The 26,080-nt window shown below is 41.5% G+C and overlaps 1 protein-coding gene across 3 annotated transcripts in view; it reads left to right on the top strand.

Moving 5' to 3' along the window:
* kif19 (kinesin family member 19) overlaps positions 1 to 26,080 on the top strand; it is a 232,949-nt gene that overhangs the window by 111,867 nt on the left and 95,002 nt on the right. The window lies entirely within an intron of this gene.

Raw genomic sequence — 26,080 nt, 5'->3', positions numbered from 1 at the left:
AAATTTTAAAAAGACACCATGGAATTTATAAGTTTGAAAAGAGGAGAATGTAGTATGTGAAGTCGATACTACATTACACAATACCAGATGCAAACCAACAACTGCTAAACTCGGTACACTGTCCTACAACTCATCCTGTTTATCCTCGACCACAATATTTTCACGTTTGACAACCAGTTCTTCAGCCAGACACATGGAACAGCCATGGGGACCAAATTTGCACACTAATAGGCCAACATTTTCATGCACAGGTTCAAACAAGACTTCTTTTCTATGCAGTACCTCCAACCAACACTATACACCAGATATATTGATGACATTTTCCTCCTCTGGACCCATGGCGAGGATTCAATGAAACAACTACACAGTGATACTAGCGAATTTCATTCCACCATCAAACTCACCATGGACGACTCTTTAGTGTCTGTCTCATTTTGGGCACATACATCTCCATCAAGAATGGGCACCTTAGCACCTCACTCTACTGCAAACACACAGATAATGTCACAATGCTACACTTCTCCAGCTTCCACCCGAAACATGTTAAAACAGCCATCCCCTATGGACAAGCCCTCCGCATACAAGGACCTGTTCAGATGAGGAGGAATGTGACGGGTACTTGGAAGCTCTCAAGGATGCCCTCATAAGAATGAGGTACGACGCTCAACTCATCAACTGCCAGTTCTAGCGTAACACAGCGAGAAATTGGAATTACCTCTTCAGAAGACAGACAAGAGCTGCAACAGATGAATGGACATTGAAAAAAATCACCAGCCAGGAGTGTTCCCTCCCAATCGGAGAACACTTCAGCGGTCTGGGACATTTGACCTTGAACCTTCAGGTGACCATCTTCCAAGGTGGACTTTGGGACAGGCAACAATGCAAAGTGGCTGAGCAGAGGGTGATAGCCAAATTTGGTACCCATGGGGATGGCCTCAACTGGACCTGGTTCATATCACACGACAGGTGACCCCATTGCATTCCTCTCTCGCTCTCTCTCTCTCTTGCTCAAAAACCGCATGAATCCATGTAAGTTTCTGTAAATCCCTTTTTTTAAAATAGAATCAGTCTGAACATTGGGACACAGACAGACAGACTTTAACCTCACACCTTCAATGCATTATCTGAGCTGACATGTCACCTATTGTTAAAGTTCACTTGAGAATGTAACTTGAAAAAGAGTTCTGCGATTTAAATATGAAAAAACTGAAACCAACGTGGGTCATTTTAAAAGGTGAGAGACTTAACAAACAATCCAGGTCTTTTTCAATTTATCATTTCAGTTGCAGCATACTGAAAGCTTTTGCTATAAATTCTGTGTCTCACGATCTGATACTGCACAACCACCTGATGAAGGAGCAGCACGTTATCAAAAGCTTTCTGAAAGTCCAGGTACACTACATCTACTGGATCTCCCTCGTGCATCTTCAGAGTTACATGCTCAAAACATTCCAGAAGATTAGTCAAGCATGATTTCCCCTTCATAAATCCATGCTGACTCTGACCTATCCTGTTACTACTATCCAGTATAACACGTACTTGGCATAATACACATTTTAATTTATTTTTAAATTGCTGATTATTTTGGAGAATTCAGTGTGAGAGATGAACTTTGTTAGAATTGCTGAGATATTTGGTTCATCGATAGTCACAGGTGAGGTGCCGGAAGACTGGAGGTTGGCAAACGTGGTGCCACTGTTTAAGAAGGGTGGTAAGGACAAGCCAGGGAACTATAGACCAGTGAGCCTGACCTCGGTGGTGGGCAAGTTGTTGGAGGGAATCCTGAGGGACAGGATGTACATGTATTTGGAAAGGCAAGGACTGATTTGGGATAGTCAACATGGCTTTGTGCGTGGGAAATCATGTCTCACAAACTTGATTGAGTTTTTTGATGAAGTAACAAAGAGGATTGATGAGGGCAGAGCAGTAGATGTGATCTCTATGGACTTCAGTAAGGAGTTCGACAAGGTTCCCCATGGGAGACTGATTAGCAAGGTTAGATCTCATGCACTACAGGGAGAACTAGCCATTTGGATACAGAACTGGCTCAAAGGTAGAAGACAGAGGGTGGTGGTGGAGGGTTGTTTTTCAGACTGGAAGCCTGTGACCAGTGGAGTGCCACAAGGATCGGTGCTGGGCCCTTTACTTTTTGTCATTTACATAAATGATTTGGATGTGAGCATAAGAGGTATAGTTAGTAAGTTTGCAGATGACACCAAAATTGGAGGTGTAGTGGACAGCGAAGAGGGTTACCTCAAATTACAACAGGATCTGGACCAGATGGGCCAATGGGCTGAGAAGTGGCAGATGGAGTTCAATTCAGATAAATGCGAGGTACTGCATTTTGGGAAAGCAAATCTTAGCAGGACTTATACACTTAATGGTAAGATCCTAGGGAGTGTTGCTGAACAAAGAGATCTTGGAGTGCAGGTTCATAGCTCCTTGAAAGTGGAGTCGCAGGTAGATAGGATAGTGAAGAAGGCGTTTGGTATGCTTTCCTTTATTGGTCAGAGTATTGAGTACAGGAGCTGGGAGGTCATGTTGCGGCTGTACAGGATATACAGGATATTGGTTAGGCCACTGTTGGAATATTGTGTGCAATTCTGGTCTCCTTCCTATCGGAAAGATGTTGTGAAACTTGAAAGGGTTCAGAAAAGATTGACAAGGATGTTGCCAGGGTTGGAGGATCTGAGCTACAGGGAGAGGCTGAACAGGCTGGGGCTGTTTTCCCTGGAGCGTTGGAGATGAGGGTTGACCTTATAGAGGTTAACAAAATTATGAGGGGCATGGATAGGATAAATAGACAAAGTCTTTTCCCTGGGGTCGTGGAGTCCAGAACTAGAGGGCATAGGTTTAGGGTGAGAGGGGAAAGATATAAAAGAGACCTCAGGGGCAACTTTTTCACGCAGAGGGTGGGGCGTGTATGGAATGAGCTGCCAGAGGAAGTGGTGGAGGCTGGTACAATTGCAACATTTAAGAGGCATTTGGCTGGCTATATGAATAGGAAGGCTTTGGAGGGATATGGGCCAGGTGCTGGCAGTTGGGACTAGATTGGGTTGGGATATCTGGTCGGCACGGATGTTTTGGACCGAAGGGTCTGTTTCCATGCTGTACATCTCTATGACTCTATGACACTTAGAAAGCTAGTGCTTCCAAATAAACCTATTGGACTATAACCTGGTGTTGTGTGACTTTAACTTTGTCCACCCCAGTCCATCACCAGCTCCTCCACATCAGATGCAAAGAAGGACACCTAATCAAATGTACCATTTTGATGATACAAACTGAGAAGTGGGCAATACTGAAGAAGAAATCTGACACTTTAAAAATAACTTAAATTATTCAATTTGCATTATGATATTTGAGTCTGATGATTATACTTTTCAAATGATTCACATGTAGATTAAGATTTGAATACGTGACCCTCTGATAAGGAGACTAGTAATTTTTAGCTTTCACAGCCAGCTTGAGGAGCTCCACTCAAGCTGTGAATCTCCCAGTACACGCTCTGAAGCAAAGGACCTTATTCCCCATTAACCTACAAAATCAAATTCCTTGTGCGAATTTGATCAAATTTGAATTGGTGCAGCTCTTCAGCTAGGCAAAGCTGAAATTGAGTCAAACCATGGATATACTGTAGTGAGCACATCTGAACTCATGTAATGACGAACTCCTACTTTAGGTCCAATACTTATCTTGACTGTATGTACTATTTATATTACCCCTCTTTTGTATGCCCCCTATTTCCATGAAGCCTTCCTGTATACATTATCTTTTCCTTTTGGATAAGATGTTTTATGTACAAGCAGTTTCCACACAGAAACTGAACTGACCTCATGACCTTTAAGTTGAACCAGTGTTATAGTCCTCCTTGGCATTCCTTCAGCAGTAATCCAAATATCCTTTTGATGTGTCTCTAAAATTTTAAGAGGAAGTGGTGCAATTTATGCATAGAAATGCACTCAGCACCCAGTAATGAAGATGGTTGGGTTATTTTGCTCTGAAATTGTTGCACCATTAAACCCATAGTTAAGTAATATTGTACTACACATTATCTGTTCCACTTATTTCAAATAATAACTTATTAATATTTACATTTTTCAGAGAGCTATATATTGTTAAGCTTTGACATGGTTTTACTCTCTTATACTTTGATAATAGGTTTAAAAGTATAAATCTTTCTTTCTTCATAAATTCTTAACTTCCTCATCCAAGTGTGTGACAGGACAGTGTAGTCTGTGTCTGAAGATATACATTATAGTTAATCAGCCCTCTGAAACAAGTGCATACTACTTTTCTTGGGATTGTTCAAGGATAGAGCAAGAAATTGCATTCTCAGTAGTTTTTTTCGATAATATTTCACTGAGGATAAACCTGGATGCCATTTCATTAGTATAAGCTCTGAAGGTTTTGAGATTGATTTCAGTAGTGTCTGACTGGATAACGTTTTTGTGATTGTAGCTTCTGTTTTAGTGTATGTAGTGCTTTTGTATTTAGTATTCTATTCTAGACTCAATATAGACTTGATCCCCAGAAAACTCCAGTAAGCGTGTCACAGAATAAAATAAAAGAGTTTTATAAAAGATAAACTGCAACAACTTCCATTTATGTAGCATCTTGGTTGCAGTGAAACCTTCCAAGGCGTTTCATGGCAGGTACTGTATTTAATACAATTCTAGCCCAAACTACATGAGAGGATGTAGCCAGCAGATGACTAGAAACTTTGCCAAGAATTGAGTTTGAAGGAGTGTCTTTCAGGAGAAAATTAGATGCCTAGAGGTTTAAGCAGGGAATTTGAGAGCTTGGGGCCTTAAGTGCTTAAGACACAGCCAGCATTAGAAAGGAAAGTGACTTCTTAATAAATTTAGAGCAGTAATTTAATACATGACAATCAAGATGGAATTTTCTGAAGTGAATGTTGTAATATGGGTGGTGGAATGCCAGTTAATCAGATGGTTTTTTCAGCTGGAGTCCATAGCTTCCTGGCAGTTGCTGAAGGCTATGTTTTGTCAACATGCTGTTGAATTAGTAGAGATAATACTATTCCATATCCGATTATTTCACATGGATCTATGAAAAGCAGATTTGGCTGCTTCACAATGTCACAAGCTGATATTTCTAGATTGATACAGAGCAGAAATGACAGCAATAGTACGCCTGGAGCTCAGAGTTCCCTTCCACTACTGACAAAATGCTAAGTTGAACTGAATGATGCATGCCAAGAATCGATAATAAGAAAATCTGGGACATTAAAAAATGAGAGTCTAACCAACGATGTAACCATTTTAGTTAGAAATCCAGCATTATTCTGTATCATATGCAATATACTTTGTTGGCTTTCACCATTCTAAGATATCTAATGAACAATGATGCTCAGTGAAATATATAATAAGCTATTTAATAATTGACACAATACAGTAAGATTGTAATTTGTACATAGTAACTTATACCTGTAACATATAGCTGTGGCTGTATCATAGAGATAGCAGTAATATATTGACCTCTCAGTGGACAGCAGGATTGTCTTTGGATTGAACTGCAATCATGTACGAATGTCCTTCCTAGTTTGCTGTAGTCATGTGACTCCTACTATAAGGCACACACACCGTAGGCATGCATCTTAGCTTCACTTCAATAAAGTCCTCGTGTTGAACATACTGTTGTGTGGTACACTTGAAACGTGGTGTCAGAAGTGGCATTGAGATGAGTGTCCAGAATTGAAATTAAAAAGTACAGCTGCAGAGCTATGAGCTGCCACTGAAAAAGTTAAAGAAAATCAAATATTACACTGAAAAAACTTCTCAAGAGACTTTTCTCTAACCAACCCCTCCCCAGATGACTAGGATATGAGACAGAACTGGAAATTCTTCCATCAGCAATGGCAGTATTATACAATTTGTTGAACAAACCAGGCAAAGTACAAGTTGCTATAGTTTTATCACTGTCAAGAAGAGACTGTTTCAAAATACAATCCATCCTAAATCTCTCTGAAGAGCAGAAGAGCACATGGCAGAAGTGAATGGCAGAACTCAATATTCAGGAGTAAAGTGAAAAAGAGTTCATTGATCAGTGCTTAACATTATAAACGCAAGTGCAGAAACCTGTGAATTTGTGCAAATAAAAGATGAGCTGTGTAAAGTTAGATTCATTTTAGGCATAAGAGAACCTGTCATGACAGTGCAACCGTTAAGGGAAGTGAATCTGACTCTTGAAGAACTCATAAACATGTGCAGAAGCTCTGAGCTTGTAAATAACAGCTACAGCACATAGACGAAGAACAGTTGAGTTTGTCAACAGGTGAATGTGGGGAAACAGCCGAGACTTATGCACATTGCTGATAAGCAACCCACACCTGCCCACTATCATAAAATCAGTCTACACCTTACACATGCAATTGTGTCGAGAAAAACAAGAAATAACCACAGAACCGCCAACAGAAAAATCAAGCTAAAAGGACAAGTTGGAAATGTTGCAGAGGTTATCACATAAGACAAAAGAAAGTATACCCAGGGTGGAAAAAAAAATGTTTTAACTTCAAGGAGCGAAATCATTTGCATATAGAAGTTTATAAAATAATGAGGGTTACACATTGAGTTAATGGTAGTTGTCTTTTCCCTAGGATGGATGGTTTCAAGACTAGGGAGCATATTTTTAAGGTGAGAGGAGAGAGTTTTAAAGACATGAGGAGCAAGTTATTTGCCCAGAGGGTGGTTTGCATGTGCAATGAACTTCCTGAGGAAGTGTCGGATATGGGTACAATTACAATGTTTAAAAGACATTTGGATAAGTACATGATTGGGATGGTTTGGAGGGATATGGGCCAGGAGCAGGTTGGTGAGACTAATTTAGTTCGAGATCATGTTCGGCATGGACTGGTTGCACTGAAGTGTCTGCTTCCATGCTGTATGACTCTGACTCTATATGTCTATGAAAGGGTTTAGCAAGGAAGGCGATAAATATGTCTTTAAAGGCAATTGTTATAAAGATGTCAGGCAGTGATTTGAATGACTCAATTCTGGGTTACTAGAGAGAAATTTGGATGATTCAATCTACACCTTACACTGGACTGTGAACATTAAATCTAAAGGAGGACAACAACTAATAACTATTGCAATGAAGACAACAGTACAAAAGTATCAAATGAACATGCAGTGCCAGATAGACATTGATGTTTTTCACAATATTTTGAATTCTACGGATGTGTGTAATGTTAGACCATAAGACATAAGAGTGGAAGTAAGGCTATTCAGCCCTTCGAGTCCACTCTGCCATTAATCATGGCTGATGAGCATTTCAGTAGACAATAGGTGCAGGAGTAGGCCATTCTGCCCTTCGAGCCTGCACCACCATTCAACATGATCATGGCTGATCATCCTTAATCAGTATCCTGTTCCTGCCTTATCTCCATAACCCTTGATTCCACTATCCTTGAGAGCTCTATCTAACTCTTTCTTAAATGAATACAGAGACTGGGCCTCCACTGCCCTCTGGGGCAGAGCATTCCACACAGCCACCACTCTCTGGGTGTAGAAGTTTCTCCTCATCTCTGTCCTAAATGGTCTACCCTGTATTTTTAAGCTGTGTCCTCTCACCCATCAGCAGAAACATGTTTCCTGCCTCCAGAGTGTCCAATCCTTTAATAATCGCATATGTCTCAATCAGATCCCCTCTCAGTCTTCTAAACTCAAGGGTATACAAGCCCAGTCGCTGCAGTCTTTCAGCGTAAGGTAGTTCCGCCATTCCAGGAATTGACCTCGTGAACCTACATTGCACTCCCTCAATAGCCAGAATGTCTTTCCTCAAATTTAGAGACCAGAACTGCATACAGTATTCCAGGTGTGGTCTCACCAGGGCCCTGTACAGCTGCAGAAGAACCTCTTTGCTTCTATACTCAATCCCTCTTGTTATGAAGGCCAGCATGCTATTAGCCTTCTTCACTACCTGCTGTACCTGCATGCTTACCTTCATTGACTGGTGTGCAAGAACTGGATTAGTGGTGCTGGAAGAGCACAGCAGTTCAGGCAGCATCCAACGAGCAGCGAAATCAATGTTTCGGGCAAAAGCCCTTCATCATGAAGGGCTTTTGCCCGAAACGTTGATTTCGCTGCTCATTGGATGCTGCCTGAACTGCTGTGCTCTTCCAGCACCACTAATCCAGTATTTGGTTTTCAGCATCTGCAGTCATTGTTTTTACCTTGGTGTGCAAGAACACCCAGATCTCTTTGTCCTGCCCCTTTACCTAAATTGATTCCATTTAGGTAATAATCTGCCTTCCTGTTCTTGCCATTTACCTGCACTCTCCCCATAGCCGTTAATTGCTAGCAAGATTAAGTATTTATCAATCTCTGTCTTGAAGACATTTAACGTCCCGGCCTCCACCGCACTTCGTGGCAATGAATTCCACTGGCCTACCGCTCTCTGGCTGAAGAAATGTCTCCTCATTCCCATTCTAAATTGATCCTCTCCAATTCTAAGGCTGTGCCCATGGATCCTAGGCTCCCCCCCTGACAGAAACAACTTCCCAGCGTCCACCTTTCCAATGCTTTCTAAGCCAAGCATTACCTTATAAGTTTCTATTAGATATACTCTCAATTTTCTAGACTCTAATGAATACAATCCCAGGATCCTCAGCCATTCATCATATGTTAGGCCTACCATTCCAGGGATTATCTGTGTGAATCTCCGCTGGACATGCTCCAGTATCAGTATGTCCTTCCTAAGATGTGGGGCCCAAAATTGGACGCCATATTCTAAATGGGGCCTAAGTAGAGCTTTATAAAGTCGCAAAAGCACATTGCTGCTTTTAAATTCCAACCCTCTTGAGATAAATAACAATATTACGTTCGCTTTCTTAATCGCAGATTCAACCTGCAAGTTAACTTTTAGAGAATCCTGGACAAGCACTCCGAGATTCCTTTGTACTTCAGCTTTATGAATTTTCTCACTATTTAGAAAATAGTCCATGCCTATATTCTTTTTTCCAAAGTGCAAGACCTCCATTTGCTCACATTGAATTTCATCAGTCATTTCCTGGACCACACTCCTAAACTGTGTAAATCTTTCTGCAGCCTCCCCACCTCCTCAGTACTACCTGCCTGTCCACCTAACTTTGTATCATCGGCAAACTTCACCAGAATACCCCCAGTCCCTTCATCCAGGTCATTAATATATAAAGTGAACAGCTGCGGCCCCAACACTGAACCCTTCGGGAAACCACTCGTCACTGGCTGCCATTCCGAGAAAGAACCTTTTATCCCAACTCTTTGCCTTCTGTCAGACAGCCAATCCTCAATCCATGCTCACCTCCAACACCATGGGCCCTCACCTTACACAGCAGCCTCCTGTGAAGCACCTTATCAAAGGCCTTTTGGAAGTCTAGATAAAAAACATCTATTGGGTTTCCCTAATCTAACCCACTTGTTACCTCTTAAAAGAATTCTAACAGGTTTGTCAGGTCTCCCCTTGCTAAACCCTGCCAACTTGTTCTAATCCGTGCCTGCACTTTCAAGAATTTAGAAATCTCATCCTTAACGATGGATTCTAGAATTTTGCCAACAGCTGAGGTTAGGTTAATAGGCCTATGATTTTCCATGTTTTGTCTTGATTCTTTTTTTGACAAGGGATTACAACACTGATTTTCCAATCATCTGGAACTTTCCTTGACTTCAGTGACTTTTGAAAGATCACAACCAATGCCTCCGCTATTTCCTCAGCCACCTCCCTCAGAACCCCAGGATGTAGCCCATCCGGGCCAGGAGATTTATCAATTTTTAGACCTTTTAGCTTTTCTAGCATTTTCTCTTTGGTAATACCTACTCAACTCTGCCCCTGACTCTCCTTAATTGCTGGGACATTACTTATGTCTTCCACTGTGAAGACTGATGCGGTCTTATTAAGTTCTTCAGCGATTTCCTTATCTCCCATCACTAGCCTTCCAGCATCAATTTGGAGCAGCCCAATGTCTACTTTTGCCTCTCATTTGTTTCTTACGTATTGAAAAAAAATCTTTTACTATAATTTCTAATGTCACTGGCTAGCCTACCTTCATATTTGATCCTCTCCTTTGTTATTTCTCTCTTGTTATCCTTTGTTTGTTTTTGTAGCTTTCCCAATCTCCTGATTTCCCAGTGCTCTTGACCACTTTATTGGCTGTCTCTTTTTCTTTGATACATTTCCTGACTTCCTTTGTCAGCCATGGCTGCCTAATTCCCCCCGGATAATCTTTCTTTTCTTTGGATGAACCTCTGCATCGTGTCCTCAATTACACCCAGAAACTCCTGCCATTGTTGCTCTACTGTCTTCCCCACTCGGCTCTGCTTCCAGTTGATTTTCATCAGTTTTTTTCTCTCTCTCTCTCTCTCTCCAATAAAAACCTTTATTTAACTATAACACTATTACATCCGATTTTGTCACCTCTCTTTCAAACTGTAGACTGAACTCTACCATATTATGATCACTGCCTCCTAAGTGTTCCCTTATTTTAAGATCTTTTATAAAGTCTGGCTCATTACATAGCACTAAGTCCAGAATAGCTTGCTCCCTTGTGGGCTCCACCACAAGCTGTTCAGAAAGGCCATCCTATAAGCATTCCATGAAATCCCTTGCTTTGGATCCACCGGCAAAATTATTCACCCAGTCCACCTGCATATTGAAGTCCCCCATGATCACTGTGACCTTGCCTTTCTGACATGCCTTATCTATTTCCTGGTATCTTGTACCCCTGGTCCTGACCACTGTTAGGAGGTCTGTACGTATCTTCCATTATGGTGTTTTTTCCTTTGTGGTTCCTCAACTCCACCCACACTGACTCTACATCATCTGACCCTATGTCATTCAGTACCATAGATTTAATTTCATTCTGCCCACCTCCCTGTCTTTTCGATAAGTTGTAAATCCTAGGATGTTTAACTGCCAGTCTGAACCTCCTGCAACAACGTCTCTGTGATGCCTACCACATCATAATCATTCATGATGATTTGTGCCGTTAATTCATCTACTTTGTTACGAATACTATGAGCATTTAGGTAAAGTGCCTTAATGCTAACTTCCTTATCATTATTAGAGATATTAGAAATCATAAGATGTCCTAAGTTATCCTTCCATTTTGCTGCATTCCTAGTCTGCCTCAAGCTTAAACGCACTTGAACACATGCTATCCTGCTGCTTATCTTTCCATTTAACTCCATACTCCCTGTCACTTTCACTCCCCGCCCCCCAACTGAGAAGTTCAAGGTCCTTATTTATCCTTTTCTCTTGAAAACTGGTTTCAAATCGGTTCAGATGAAGACTGTCCCAACGGTACAGATCCTCCCATTTCCAAAACTGATGCCAATGCCCCAGGAAATAGAATCCCTTTTTCCCACACCAATCCCTTAACCACGTGTTTACTTCCCTAATTTTCTTATCCCAATGCCAATTGGCAAGTGGCTCGGGCAGTAATCTGGAGATTGTGACCCTTGAGGACCTGTACTTCAATTTCCTTCCTAGTGCTTGATAATCCCCAAACAGATCCTCCACCCTAGTTTTGCCTATGTTGTTAGTCCCAGCGTGGACCACAACAACTGAATCCTCCCCCTCCCGCTCCAATGTCCTTTCAAGCTGGTCGGAGATGTCCTGCACTCTGGCACCAGGCAGGCAACACACTCCCGATCCGGCTTGCATAGGATACTACCTGTCCCCCTAATTATAGAATCCCCTATACCAACTACTTGCCTTTTTGCTCTCCCCTCTTGAATGGCCTTTTGCTCTCCCCTCTTGAATGGCCTTCTGCACCATGGTGACGTGGTCAGCTGGCTCATCCTGTCCACAGCCCTTTCCCTCATCTGTACAGGGAGCAAGAATCTCATACAGGTCTAGGGCTGAGACTCCTGCACTCCTGAACTCAGAATCCCCTACCTCCCTCACTTTCAGTCACACCCTGTTGTCCCTGAACACTTCCCTGGATGAGCCAGCTGACCACGGCATCATGGTCCAGAAGACCATTCAAGAGGGGGGAGCAAAAAGGCAAGTAGTTGTCCCTGAACACTTACTGAATTTGAATTGCTTAATCTACCAGGTGTGACTGCCTCCTGAAACAAAGTGTCCAGGTAACTCTCCCCTTCACGGATGTGCTGCAGAGTTTGAAGCTCAGACTCCAGAGCATCAATTCTGATCCAGAGTTTTTCCCGCAACCAACAATTGCTGTAGATGTAGTCACTGCCATTCACAATGGGTCAGCCAGCTCCCACATCATACAGCTACAGTACATCACCTGTCCAGCCATAACTACTTAGTTAATTAACTTTAATTAATGTTACACCAGACAGTGATTGAAAAGTGAAACCCTTGAAGGTTAACTAGAAGTTCTTTGATGGAAACATGCTCACCCTGAGAGGATGAATTAACCTGTAAGTTCAATACCGGAGCAAATCTAGATCTAGAATTTCAGATATGAGACAGGATGCGAAAACCATTTATCTCCACAGAAGCAAGTCGAAAGCTTGGACTAATAACCCTAGCTACCGCAAAGGAGACTTAAAGTAGTTCTCAGGTCACATCGACTGATACGGATAAACATACAAGTGAGTGAGGATTCAACAGCAAGAGCACAAATGAATCCTGATGCTGAAGATGAAAAGATTACCTTGTCAGATAACGTCAATGGACCCAAAGGAAAGAGGAGGTGTCAACGATAACAGTATAAACCAGCAGAATCATGAGAAGGCTTAGAAACTAAATCAAAGAGCACATCGTTCCAATCTGTAGAGATTTGAGGCAAATACAACAATCCACATATGTACCATCACAAGACACTAAACACTTTAGAGATCATGTGTGCTAAATGTGTAAATAAATGGATTTAAGTGGGACTTGCTGGAATAACACAGTTGCTAATGCATAAAAACAGCTGTATGTGCTTGGTAGACATAAGACCATAAGAAATGGAGCCAGCTGTAAGCCTTTTGGCTCCTCAAGCCTATTGCACCATTCAGTAGGCTCATGGCTGATCCAATATCCCTGACATCCACTATGCTGCCCTTTCCTTGTAACCTTTGATTCCTCTACTGATCAAGAATCAATCTCAGTCTTAAATAAACACCGGAACTCTGCCCCCACAGCTTTCTGTGGCAAGGAGTCCAAAGACACTCAACCCTCTGAGAAAAGAAATTCCTCCTCATCTCAGTCCTAACTTGCACCCCTTCATTCTAAGACTATGCCCTCTAATCCTAGATTCTCCCATGAAGGGAAATGTCCTTTGAGCATTTACCCTGTTACCCACCTTAAGAATCCTAAATGAGAACACCTCTCACACTTATAAACTCTAGTGAGTAGAGTCCTAACCTGTTTAATTTTTATGCATAAGACAATCCTTCCATACCAGGGATCATCCTAGTTAACATAGAATCATAGAGTCATACAGCATGGAAACAGATCCTTTGGTTCAACCAGTCCATGCTGAACATAATCCCAGACTAAGCTAGTCCCACCTGCCTGCTCCTGGTCCATATCCCTCCAAACCTTTCCTACTCATACTTATCCAAATGTATTTTAAACGTTGTAATTGCACAGATATTCACCACTTTCTCCGTAAGTTCATTCCGCACGTAAACCACCCTCTGTGTAAATAACTTGCCCCTCATGTCTTTTTAAACCTCTGTCCTCTCACCTTAAAAAAGACACTACTATTAACTCTATCTGTACCCCTCATTATTTTATAAACTTCTATATATTGCACCTCAATTTTCTACACAGCAGTGAAAGAAGTCCCATCTATCTAGCCTTTTTTTGTAACTCTAACCTTCCATATGCGGCAACATCCTGGTAAATCTCTTCTGAACCTCTCCATCTGAACAATATCCTTCCTATAACTGGGTGACCAAAACTGGACAAGTATTCCAGAAGAGGCCTCAGCAATGTCCTTTAATACCTCAACCTGACTTTCCAACTCCTATACTCAAAGGACTGAGCAATGCCTTTCTAACATCCTGTCCATATGCAATGTACCTGAATTATGTACCTGAACCCCTTTGTCTCTCTGTTCTATAACAGTACCTGAGGCCTTCCATAAATTGTATAAGCCCGATCCTCGTTTGTTGAACCAAAATGCAATACCTTGCATTTATCCAGATTGAACTCTATTTGCCATTTTTCAGCCCTTTGACCCTTTGATTAAGATCCTTTTGTAATCTTAGAAAATCTTCCTCACTGTCTATTATACCACCAATTTTGGTGTCAACCACACACTTAATAGTCATGCCTTCTATACTGTCATCCAAATCATTTATATAAATGACAAAAAAGGACCCAAATTTGGAGTGGCTCAGTGGTTAGCACTGCTGCCCACAGCACCAGGGACCTGGATTTGATTCCAGCCTCAGGCAATTGTCTGTGTGGAGTTTGCAGATTCTCCCCATGTCAACATGGGTTTTCTCCAGGTGCTTCAGTTTCCTCCAACAATCCAAAGTTGTGCAGGTTAGGTGAATTGGCTGTGCTAAATTGCCCATAAGTGTTCATGGATGTGTAGACTAGGTGCATTTAGTCATGGGAAATATAGAGTAATAGGGGGATGGGTCTGTGTAGACTTGTTGGGCCAAAAGGCCTGTTTCCACGCTGTAGGGATTCTATTCTATTCTGTTCTGATCGCCGTGGTACACCGTTGGTCACAGGCCTCCAGACTGAAAAGCAACCCTCTACTCACCACCACTCTTTGGCATGCTCACCCTGAATCCCATGTGATCTCACTTTACTGATTAGTCTATCATGCTGAACCTTGTTGAAGGCTTTACTTAAGACCAAGTAAACAACATCTCCTACTCTGCCCTTTTGGTAACTTAAATAAAGTCCTTGTGTTGAACATGCTACTGTGTTGTACCCTTGAAATATGTTGTACTGTGGCTATCTAGGCTGATAACATGGACTGCCATCAGTACACTCCAAATGCAAATGTTTGTAGATATTATATCAAAATATTATGAAATAATTTCAACGTGGGCATAGTATAGACCTGGTGCTTATGAAATTAATCAGTTGGCTTTCTGAATAGAAATGATTAGAACTGAAGAGACAAATATATTGATATTTGGGAGAACTTCAAATGCAAATTTATTTGATGTGTATCTCACCAGGTTAATGTACTATGTTGAGAAAGATGTGTGATGTGAATGAAGTGCAATCAGTAACAAAACATTTGTTGGACAAATCTCAAAAGGACACTAATTTAAAGAAAGTCAATAAGTTATAACAAGGTAAATAAACCATTTCCAATGTAAGATGTAGTTGCTGTGACAAATAATGCTCTGTTTTGGTATGGTAGCTGCTCCTTTTAAACCAAACACTGCATGAAAGTTAAGGAAGCATCAGATTAAAAAGTGCTGTTTATTTTTAAATTTGTCAGTATTGAGTCTAATTTCATTTATTTAAGTATCTGCAGCTCATGGTACATTCACTGAATTAGAGTATATAACAAGCCACCATAATAAGTGCAAAAAATTAAATGAATCTGTCCTCTGAGTGGAATTAAATTATTCAAACCAGAATTTTCATAAAAAGGTTCTTTGTTAACTTTCATAAATCAAACAGAGATTATTAAACCAAGTCTGTTTACTTTATAGTGAAACCGATTTGCATGGATATAGTTTCAGCTGTAACTATGCATATATTTTATCTTCCTCGTTCACTTATCCAATGCATATGTAACAAATCTTTTAGTTTGAAGTAATATGATATGTTTATTGTGGCTTGGAGATGAGATCTGCAGAAATGTAAAAATAATTCCAATGACATGAAAAGGTGTTATTCACTGGATCACACTGCTGGATTAAGACATTTGTGGCTGCTGAGGTGGAGGTTTGAATCCTAAATGTGCTACAATAGGGAATAAAAAGATTTGAGAGGCCATTGTTTTGGGTGCATTACCAAATTAAGGATGGCACAGTAGTTAGCATTGCTGCCTCACTGCCAAGGACCCCTGTCCTTGGGCGAATGTCAGTGTGGAGTTTTGACATTCTGCCTGCGTAGATTTCCTCTGGGTGCTTCAGTTTTCTTCCATAGTCCAAAAATGTGCAGGTGAGGTGGATTGGCCATGCTAATTTACTCATGGTGTGCAGGCATGTGCAGACTAGGTGGACTAGCCATGGGAAATGCAGGGTGACAGGCATAGAGTATGGGATGAGTTGTGGTATGTTCTTCAGAGAATTGGTATGAACTTGATGCACTGAATGGCCTGCATTCACTGTGGGGATCCTATCATTCTATGAAGCGCTTTACTTAAACAGTAAGAGTAATGAAAAGACTCCAAAAGACCTAGGGAGAGGGGACTTGTAAATGTGATCTGAGGTACATCTGGCAAGTAGATTAGGAAAGGTCCAAAAAATGTAGCCATGACATTGGCTTGTCTTTTACAAGAAAAAAATATTTGGGAAAATCTTGGTTTTAGAAACTAGGAAATTGAATTCTTACAAAGAGCTAATATTAAAATCAGTTAATACAGCATATCATTCAGCCTAGGTAAGGGCAGAAATTATGTGTTTTTATATTGTCCATGATTGAAGCATTTTTATTCGTTAAGTTAGTGTGCATTCTTACACTCAGTCATTTCTACCAGTTTAAATAATCTCTAGCAGCAAGCTTTTGGGAATATTCCATAAAGTTATCATACACTTGCTGTGGAAGTTTAAACAGGAGGCCTCACACATATTATCAAATACACAAAGATTAGATACCAATGAAAAAAGTGCACATTGATTGCAATTAACATTTTTTTATAATATATTTTTATGAAGAAAAAATAGATTTTTAAATATTGCAACAAATACAAAACAATGCAATTCAAAACAGTACAAAAATAGTACAAAACTAAACCCAAATAATAATAAAAAAATTCCTCAACCCACCCTCTTATACGAATGTATATACATATATAGAGAAGTATAAATTTTTTTTAAAAACCTAAACTAGCTATTTAACTAAATAAATAAATACCTAATAACAAACAAAAAAATAGTAATAACTCAACCCAACCAAACAAGACACTCATACATTCACAGTTCCTCCTCCCTGGATATTGGACTCATGAAACACAATCGTTATGGCTATATAAAAGCTCTTGTTAATGTGGCAGATAAATCTGTGTCCAGGTATTTCAAAAAGGGTTGCCATGTCTTGTAAAAATTCTCAGTTTTGTGGTGTACCATATTTGTGAGAAAATCCAGGGGAATATGCTCCAGAACAATCTTCCGCCAACCTGACAGGCCTGGGGGGTTTCTGATATCCAACCTAGCAAGATATTCTTCCTTGCACAGAATGTAAGAATATTGAAAAATATTTTCTTATGTGAGTCTGCAGGAAATACAATGGGTAGGCTGAAAAGGAGAGAAATAGGGTCCTTCTTTACCCCTACATCTAAAATCCTCTCCATTGCACCCACCACAGTGCTCCAATATGTTTGAAGTCTGTCACAAGACCAAAGACAATGGGTGAGTGCCCGTGCAGACCTTGCACTTGGGACATGCTGAAGATACCACTGGTTTAAATTTTCACAAATAGTCTGGGGCTAAGTGGACCCTGTGGAGAATCTTCAACTGTAAAGCATGGGTCCTATTGCAAATTGATATCTTCCTTGCATTCTCCCAAATATCCTCCCATCCCTTTGAAGAAACTTCAACACCCAGCTCTCTTTCCCACATCCCCCAATTGGTGATATAGAATACTGACAGAGAGTGTACTCTTACCCCTTAGTACCCCTCTTTCTATGTCAGATCTGTAGGGATCAGTCAAAAGTATGGTCTTTTTTTGAATAAAATCCCTAACATGAAAAAAAACAAAAGAGGTCTCTATTAGGTAACTCATACTTCCGTACTAACTGATCGAAGGACATCATTACATCTCCCTCAAATAAATCACCCATGCAAGATATACCCCTAGCTGCCCAACATTTAAATCCTGAATCTATCATACCCGGTTGAAAACCCGGCATACCCAGTAAAAGTGTGAACAAAGATGTTTTGCCAATATTACCTTCCCTCTGCCGAATTGCCTTCCATGCTTTAACAGTATTGATGACTATTGGGTTATGGCAATATTCCCTAACTGTCCTCACCTTGTCCAAAAACAGCAAACTGGTAAGGGGGCACCTTGCCTGGGAGGCTTTGATATCTAGCCATATTGAAAGAGGGTCCCCACAAACCCAATCACTCACGTAGGTCAAAATCGAGCTTAATTGGTCATTTTTAATGTCCGGAAAGTCTACTCCCCCCAATCTGTGAGGCAACTGCAGTTTGGCTAACTTAATGAGGGGCCATTTACGGTGCCAGATAAAGGAGCTGAACCAACCATTCAGTCTCCTGAGTTTTTGTTTTTTGAAAATCGGGGGAGCATCCGTTTAGGGTATAGCAAATGAGGGAAAATATTCATCTTAATAAGTGCTATCCGACCCAACCATGAGACTGGAAGTGCCTCCCAGCTTTGGAGATCTTGTTTAATTTTTTCAAATAATTGAGTAAAATTGACTTTGAACAGCCAGTCCAGAACTGGAGTAATGTATATGCCCAAATACACAAACCCCCCCCCCCGTGACCACCTAAATGGGAATCTATAGTCACTCTCAAGAGCCAACTCTTTCGTAAGACCACCCATAGGCATAGCCTCTGATTTAGCAAAATTAATCTTATATCCTGAAAAAGTGCCAAACGCGTGAATGCATTGTATCAGGCAAGGCACTGAGACTGCTGGATTTGTCAAGAAAATTAGAACATCATCTGCATACAGCGAGATCTTATGTAATTTTGACCCCACTTCTGGAGCTGATATATTGAGATCCCCACGAATGGCCTCTGCCAATGGTTCAATCACCAACGTAAAAAGTAATGGTGAAAGGGGACAGCCCTGCCGGCTGCCCCTAGAAATATTAAAATTGCTTGATCGTACCCCGTTGGTAATGACCGCCGCGAGAGGTACACTGTAGAGAACCTTTACCCATCTTATGAAAACTTCGCCCAGACCAAACCGGTTTAGAATATAGAAAAGGTACAGCCACTTAATTGGTCAAATGCCTTCTCTGCATCTAAAGAAATCACCAATCCCTGTGTTGACATGCTTGAATTACGTGAAGCAGCCTCCTAACGTTATTGGAGGATCTGTGACCCTTTATGAAGCCCGTCTGATCCTCTTTAATAATAGAGGGTAACACAGTCTCCAGCCTTAACGCAAGAGCCTTAGAGAGGATCTTAAAGTCCACATTTAAGAGCGAGATGGGCCAGTATGAAGCACAGTCTTCTGGATCCTTCCCTTTTTTAAGGATAAGTGAAATATTGGCCTCTCTCAGAGATGGTGGGAGACAATCATGACTGTATGAATCATTAAACATGTTCAGCATCGGGCCTGACAGTATACTTATAAATTCCTTATAGAATTCACTGGGAAGTCCATCAGGACCGGGCACCTTTCCACTCTGAAGCTGCCTCACAGCTTTCTGCACTTCTTGCTGTGATAATGGGGGCATTGAGAAAGGACTGTTGTTCGAGAGTCACACCCGGGAGCTTCAGATCTCTAAAAAAGGAGTCCATTTTGGCCTGCCCCTCCTCACGATCCTCAGACTGATATACCTTAGAGTAGAATCTCTGGAACGCCGCATTAATCTTCTTAGAATCACATGTTAGGTTCCCAGACCCTTCCGTAATCGCTGTAATGGTTTGTTGGCACTTCTCTTTCTGGCAAGGTATGCTAAGTATTTATCCAAGGCCCTAAAGGAGCCTTCCACATCCATCAAAGTTTCACCTGCACATCCACCAATATCATTTATTGTATCCGTTGCTCCCGATGTGGTCTCCTCTACATTGGGGAGACTGGGCGCCTCCTAGCAGAGTGCTTTAGGGAACATCTCCGAGACACCCGCACCAATCAACCAAATCACCCCGTGGCCCAACATTTCAACTCCCCCTCCCACTCTGCCGAGGACATGGAGGTCCTGGGCCTCCTTCACCGCCGCTCCCTCACCACCAGACGCCTGGAGGAAGAATGCCTCATCTTCCGCCTCGGAACACTTCAACCCCAGGCCATCAATGTGGACTTCAACAGCTTCCTCATTTCCCCTTCCCCCACCTCATCCTAGTTTCAAACTTCCAGCTCACTTACTGTCTCCTTGACTTGTCCTTCCTGCCTATCTTCTTTTCCACCTATCCACTCCACCCTCTCCTCCTTGACCTATCACCTTCATCTCCTCCCCCACTCACCCATTGTACTCTATGCTACTCTCTCCCCACCCCCACCCTCCTCTAGCTTATCTCTCCATGCTGCAGGCTCACTGCCTTTATTCCTGATGAAGGGCTTTTGCCCGAAACGTTGATTTCGCTGCTCGTTGGATGCTGCCTGAACTGCTGTGCTCTTCCAGCACCACTAATCCAGTATTTGATTTTCAGCATCTGCAGTCATTGTTTTTACCCTATGCTAAGTATTTGCCTGGCTTGTCACCATGCTCATATAAACTTTGCTTTGCAAAAGCCAGCTCCTTCTTTGCAGTCTGCGTGAGCACGAAATTCAGTGTAGACCGCAGTGCCGTAATCTTCTGTAGTTTGACCAATGAGGGTCTGTCAAAATTGGCCTTCTCGGCTGCCTTCAACCGTGCTTCAAGGACTCGTTGCTGCTCACCCTTCTGCCGCTTCCTACTGGTGGAATATGAAATAACTAACCCCCTGGCATAAGTTTTGGCAGTTTCCCGGAGAACAGATGAGCTATCAACCGGGCCTATATTGATGTCTAGGAATGCCGGAAATTCCCTAGAGAAATACTCCACAAACTTACTGTCCATGAGAATAAAGGGGTCCATTCGCCACTACCTTGAATCCACTGTAACATCCTTAATCTTAACCATGAGGTACACTGGAGCATGATCAGAGATGGCAATATTATCAATCATACAGGATGTCACCAGATCTAGGGTTACCGCAGGGGTCAGGAAAAAAATCAATCCTCGTGTGACATCTGTGCAGATTGGACAAAAACGTGAAATCCCTACTGTAGGATGGAGACACCTCCAGACGTCCACTAACCCTAATTCCCCACACAAACCCAATAACTGTTTAGTTTGTGCAGAGGGTATCGAGGGACCTTTAGGCAACCTGTCTACTGTGAGCTCCATGGGGCAGTTAAAATCTTCCTCTATAATGATGTGCCGAGACTTGAGACTATCAGTTTAGAAAAAGCATCTACCAAGAATTTAAGAGGATGAGCTGGGGAACAATAAACATTTAAAATGCCATATTCTTCCCCATTTATCAACGCTTTAAGAATTACAAATCTCCTGTATTTGTCTTTAACACATTCCAACAATTTAAATGAGAGATTTTTCCTAACCAATATAGTCATTCCCCTACTTCTGGTATTAAATGATGAAAAATAAACTCGGTCAAAGCCATTCTGCTGTAATTTCAGATACTCCTTGTCATCCAAATGTTTCTCCTGTAACAAAGCAATATCCACCTTCTCCTTTCTAAGACTCAAGAGTATCTTCTTCCACTTAATTGGTGAGTGACTTCCCTTGATATTCCAGATACACCATTTAATTAAATCATTAGCCATAATCTTCTGCAATTACATTTAAATTCCAGAGAGGAGGAACCCGAACCACAAATTGCTGAGCCTTAGTGTCGCATGGTCCACCAAATATAAAAACTACATAAACTAAAACCACTACATTTAACAAACATACAAAATTATTAAAAATAAAAAACAACAAAAACCAGAAAACAAACCAACATTTCAAGCGCCAATAGCACTGAGTAGAGGAACTCACCCCCTGCCCGGAGGGGACAACTACCCATCCTGAACTGCCCATAAATAGGCATCTAACCTTCACTTCTCCCAACTACAGCCGCATCGCAAGCACAAGCTAAAAAGAATAAACACCCCATAGAATATCAGTATGAATAAAAAAAACATTCTTTATTAAAAAAGGGGAATAAATACCCCACCCATCCTTTGGTATGTCCTAACTTAGAAATTTAAAATGTACATCTTAACCACCACCAGACATAGTTTGAACCAAATTATTATCAGTAGAGGAAAAAAAAGGGGGAAAAACAAAGCTCCAGAATGATAAGCGCATACCCAAGCAACAATATTTGTACATACTACAATTGTTTACATTAGGTTAGTTTGTCCACAAAGTCTCTTTCCTTCTCCAATGTGTCAAAGAGATGCATGGATCCATCTAAGGTGATCCAAAGCACTGCCGGATATCTCAGGGAGTACTGAATCCCAAGCTCCTTCGGTCTTCTCTTGACACCATCATACGATTTTCATTTCTGGATCACCACGGCTGAAAAGTCCTGAAAAAACATGATCTTAGACCCCTCGTAAATTAGGGCCTTTGGATACTTCCCCTGGAGACTGGAAACCTCCATGACTCTCTCTTTATCCCGGTAATGATGGAACCGCACTAGGAAAGGACGAGGGCGTTGACCCAAACCCAGACCATGCTGTGACCCGGTGAGCCCTCTCTATCTTCAATCCTCTCATGCCAGTCTCTAAGTCAAGGAATTTCGGAAGCCAATCTTCAACAAATTCCGCAGACCGCTCACCTTCCTTACCCTCAGGCAGACCGATGATCTGAATGTTTTTTCTCCTGCCCCTGTTTTCAAGATCATCCACTTGGTCACGCAAATTACAAACCTGCGTCTTCAGGGCTTGGATCTTTTTCTTGAATGAATTGGCATCAGCTTCCACTACTGTGTCCCTGTGCTCCACCTCATCCGCCCTCTTCTCCAGGTCTCCCAGCTGCTGCTCATGCTTCTGCAGCATGAGAGAGACTGGCGCCAGCTTCTCTTCAATCTGTTTCCCCAACATCTCGCGAGATTTCGAGAGCTGGTTCACCAGGTCCTGGAGAGTAATTGGCTCTGAGGCTGCTGCAGGCCCGGCCTCAGATGCTCCTCCTCCCTTTTTAGGCATTTCTGGACAGCTGAAAATACAGGTAAGGCAATTTCTAAATATTTCTTGGGGCTCCACAATCTTTCCAACATTCCAAGAAATCCTGATGACCTGAGTTGGAGGACCGTACTGCTCCTGCTGCGATGCGAAGCTCTGCAGTGTGATCTTCTCAGATCGCCGCCATCTTAGATCCCCGCAATTAACATTTATAGCCTTCTTGTAGCAGGCCTATAGTTTCTTAGTTTCTAGATTAGATTACTTACAGTGTGGAAACAGGCCCTTCGGCCCAACAAGTCCACACCGACCCACCGAAGCGCAACCCACCCAGACCCATTCCCCTACATTTACCCTTGTACCTAACACTACGGGCAATTTAGCATGGCCAATTCACCTAACCTGCACATTTTTGGACTGTGGGAGGAAACCGGAGCACCCGAGGAAACCCACGCAAACACAGGGAGAATGTGCAAACTCCACACAGCCTGAGGTGGGAATTGAACCTGTGTCTCTGGCGCTGTGAGGCAGCAGTACTAACCACTGTGCCACCATACCACCCGTTAATTGTGGAATTGATGTTTTAGATGGAAAGGTGGTCTAGAAAAAAAAGCACACAGTTGTCAGTATGATGCAAGGCTTTTTCCCGTCTGAATTGCCAGGAGATGAAATGTCAGGCAAACATGAAGTCAGAACAGGTTTTAGGGAGGAGGGGGCAGTAGTCTTTCTCTCACTTTCAAGGTATAACTGTTTTACTTTGCATCTGTAGCTATCTTTCAGCTAATTTGATGGCTTTTAGATTACACTTCTGATGATATCTTTATTGGTGTTCCTGGTCAGAACAGCCTTTCCTGTAACTTTTAAAAGCAAGTAAGACTATCTTATCCATCTGGCCTGTTACGAGTCTTAAGTCCTTTTCCAAATAAGTTGATATGTTGAGTTGATACATAGTTTTTAATGTGACTTATCACAAGTTGAGATTCACGACAGTGTCTTTATTGTTGAATGGCCCATATCCTTTGGAATGCCTTTTAGGAAAGGGCATTCATTTTGATGTCTCAGTACCAATGGTGAAGCATAAAGATGGATCAGCTCATCTGAGATAGTCCTGTTTGTTGACTGTTCACCCTTAATAAAGGGACATGTGAATTTCCCACAAGGCTATGATTGTCCATACTTAATTAAGTGATTGCTTGAGTTTCAGATCTGTCTGCAGCTGATACAACGAAAGTATGCAGTCAGTCATTTTTAAAGTTTTTGTGGCAATTTCAAGACATAGTTTTAAAGTTTGTAATATTTTCAGGCTTCTACAGGGGTCAACGAAACAATTTTAAACTATGATATCAAATTTCAGTAAAAATACAATTAATACTGTAGGCTTGTGATGATTCCCCATTAATTAATTAATTTTGTGAAACAGGGCTACTTTCTGCTCCTGTTAATGTAAACCAGATTGCCGATAATTTGTCAAAGTGAGGCGGCATCCTGGCTTCAAATTAAAGGTTGAGCCAGTTTAAGGCAGTTGGTACAAAACTGATACAGCACCCCAAGGTGGCATCCTGCAACCTGGAATTGGGTGATGGATTAAAACAGCATTACATTACACTTACATGGAATCAGAGAAATTACTTTTGGTGATATTACCAGATAATGCTTCAAAATAAGTGGGATAATGACTTTTTGAAGGAGTGATACCATGCAACCTATTAATCACTATTTGTTGATATTGCCAACCGTAATGTTAGCCTGCAGTCAAGCTTTTCTCCTGTGATGATCTAACCAATCAAAATATACGAATACCATTAACATTGTCTGCTTAAACTAAGTTTTTTTAAAATTGAATTTGTTACAGAAGAAAGTCTGCAAACATGCTTCTCTTTAGTAAGTGACTGATTTTTAAAACTTTAACAATAAAGCATAGGCACTGCTGCTTTCTTTATACTTATGAGGTGTTCTACACATACAGTGCTGTGTTACTAAGTTTGTGTCCTTTGATGCTTACTGGCTGGAGAGAGTTCACCATATATGAAGTCAGACTGTAATCCGAGATCAATGAGGTGTGATCAGATTCAGAGCCTAACTTTGCAGTGTTAAAAATACACAAAACCAGGTTATAGTCCAACAGGTTTATTTGGAAGCACTACCTTTCAGAGTGCTGCTTCAACCCCCTGATGAAAGAGCAGTGCTCCGAAAGCTAGTGCTTCCAAATAAACCTGTTGACTATAACCTGGTGTTGTATGATTTTTAATTTTGTACACTCCAGTCCAACACCAGCATCTCCAAATCATAACTTTGCATTGATTTCGACTTTAACTAATTGGCATAACTAGGAGAAAGTAAATAGTGACTTCATCAGTCCTGTTAAGGAAAATAGTCTTTGTTGAAATAAACAGCAAAGATTGATGTCCATAAACAAATGCTAAGAGATTGTACACCCCAGAGTTAGTAAGAATACAAGGCAAGCCAGTTAGCATTGAGATAGAGAGGAACTTCTTCATCCAGAGAATGGTGACCTGTGGCATTCCCTTCCATAAAAAGAAGTTGAAGCCTCAATATTGTATGATTTCAAGAAGGAGTTGGATATAGCACTTGCGGCTGAAGAGATCAAAGAATATGAGGGAAAGCAGAAATAGGCTACTGAGTGGAAAATCAGCCATAACCATAATGAACGGCTGAGAAGGCACAAAGAGCTGAATGACCTACTCCTGTTCCTGCTCCTATTCTCAATGCTTCTAGTGGTTTGAAATCAATAATTAAGTGAACAGACAGGTGTTTCTGCATCCATAGACATGACTACAGAAAAGAATATTGCCTCCTTGGAGCCATGATCAATGGTGTCACTAAATAGCTGCACGATGTTTTTCTGGGGGAGGGTAAACAGCCAGATATCATAGTCCACGTTGGTACCAGTGACACTAGTAAGAAGAGGAATGAGGTCACTTGCAGCAGTGAGCAAGGGACTAGGGAGAATAAGGAACTGAAAGAAATTAGCATCAGTAAAAAGTGTTGCTGCAGACATTAATGGGTCAGAAAGTTGGAAATCCACTGTACCTGATGGTGTTTTAGAAGTGGTTTAGAAGACGTGACTGGAGAGATGGGGGAATAGATTGGTGATTGGCTTCCAAAATTCAATTGGTTCTTGAACAGTTCCTGCAGAATCAAAGTTGGGAAATGGATTTCCACTATT

The sequence above is a fragment of the Chiloscyllium punctatum genome, chromosome 39 (genome assembly GCF_047496795.1).
Source record: "Chiloscyllium punctatum isolate Juve2018m chromosome 39, sChiPun1.3, whole genome shotgun sequence".
Lineage (NCBI taxonomy): Eukaryota > Metazoa > Chordata > Chondrichthyes > Orectolobiformes > Hemiscylliidae > Chiloscyllium > Chiloscyllium punctatum.
The sequence above is the reverse complement of the archived record's forward strand: the minus strand, read 5'-3'. Positions and strand labels throughout refer to the sequence as shown.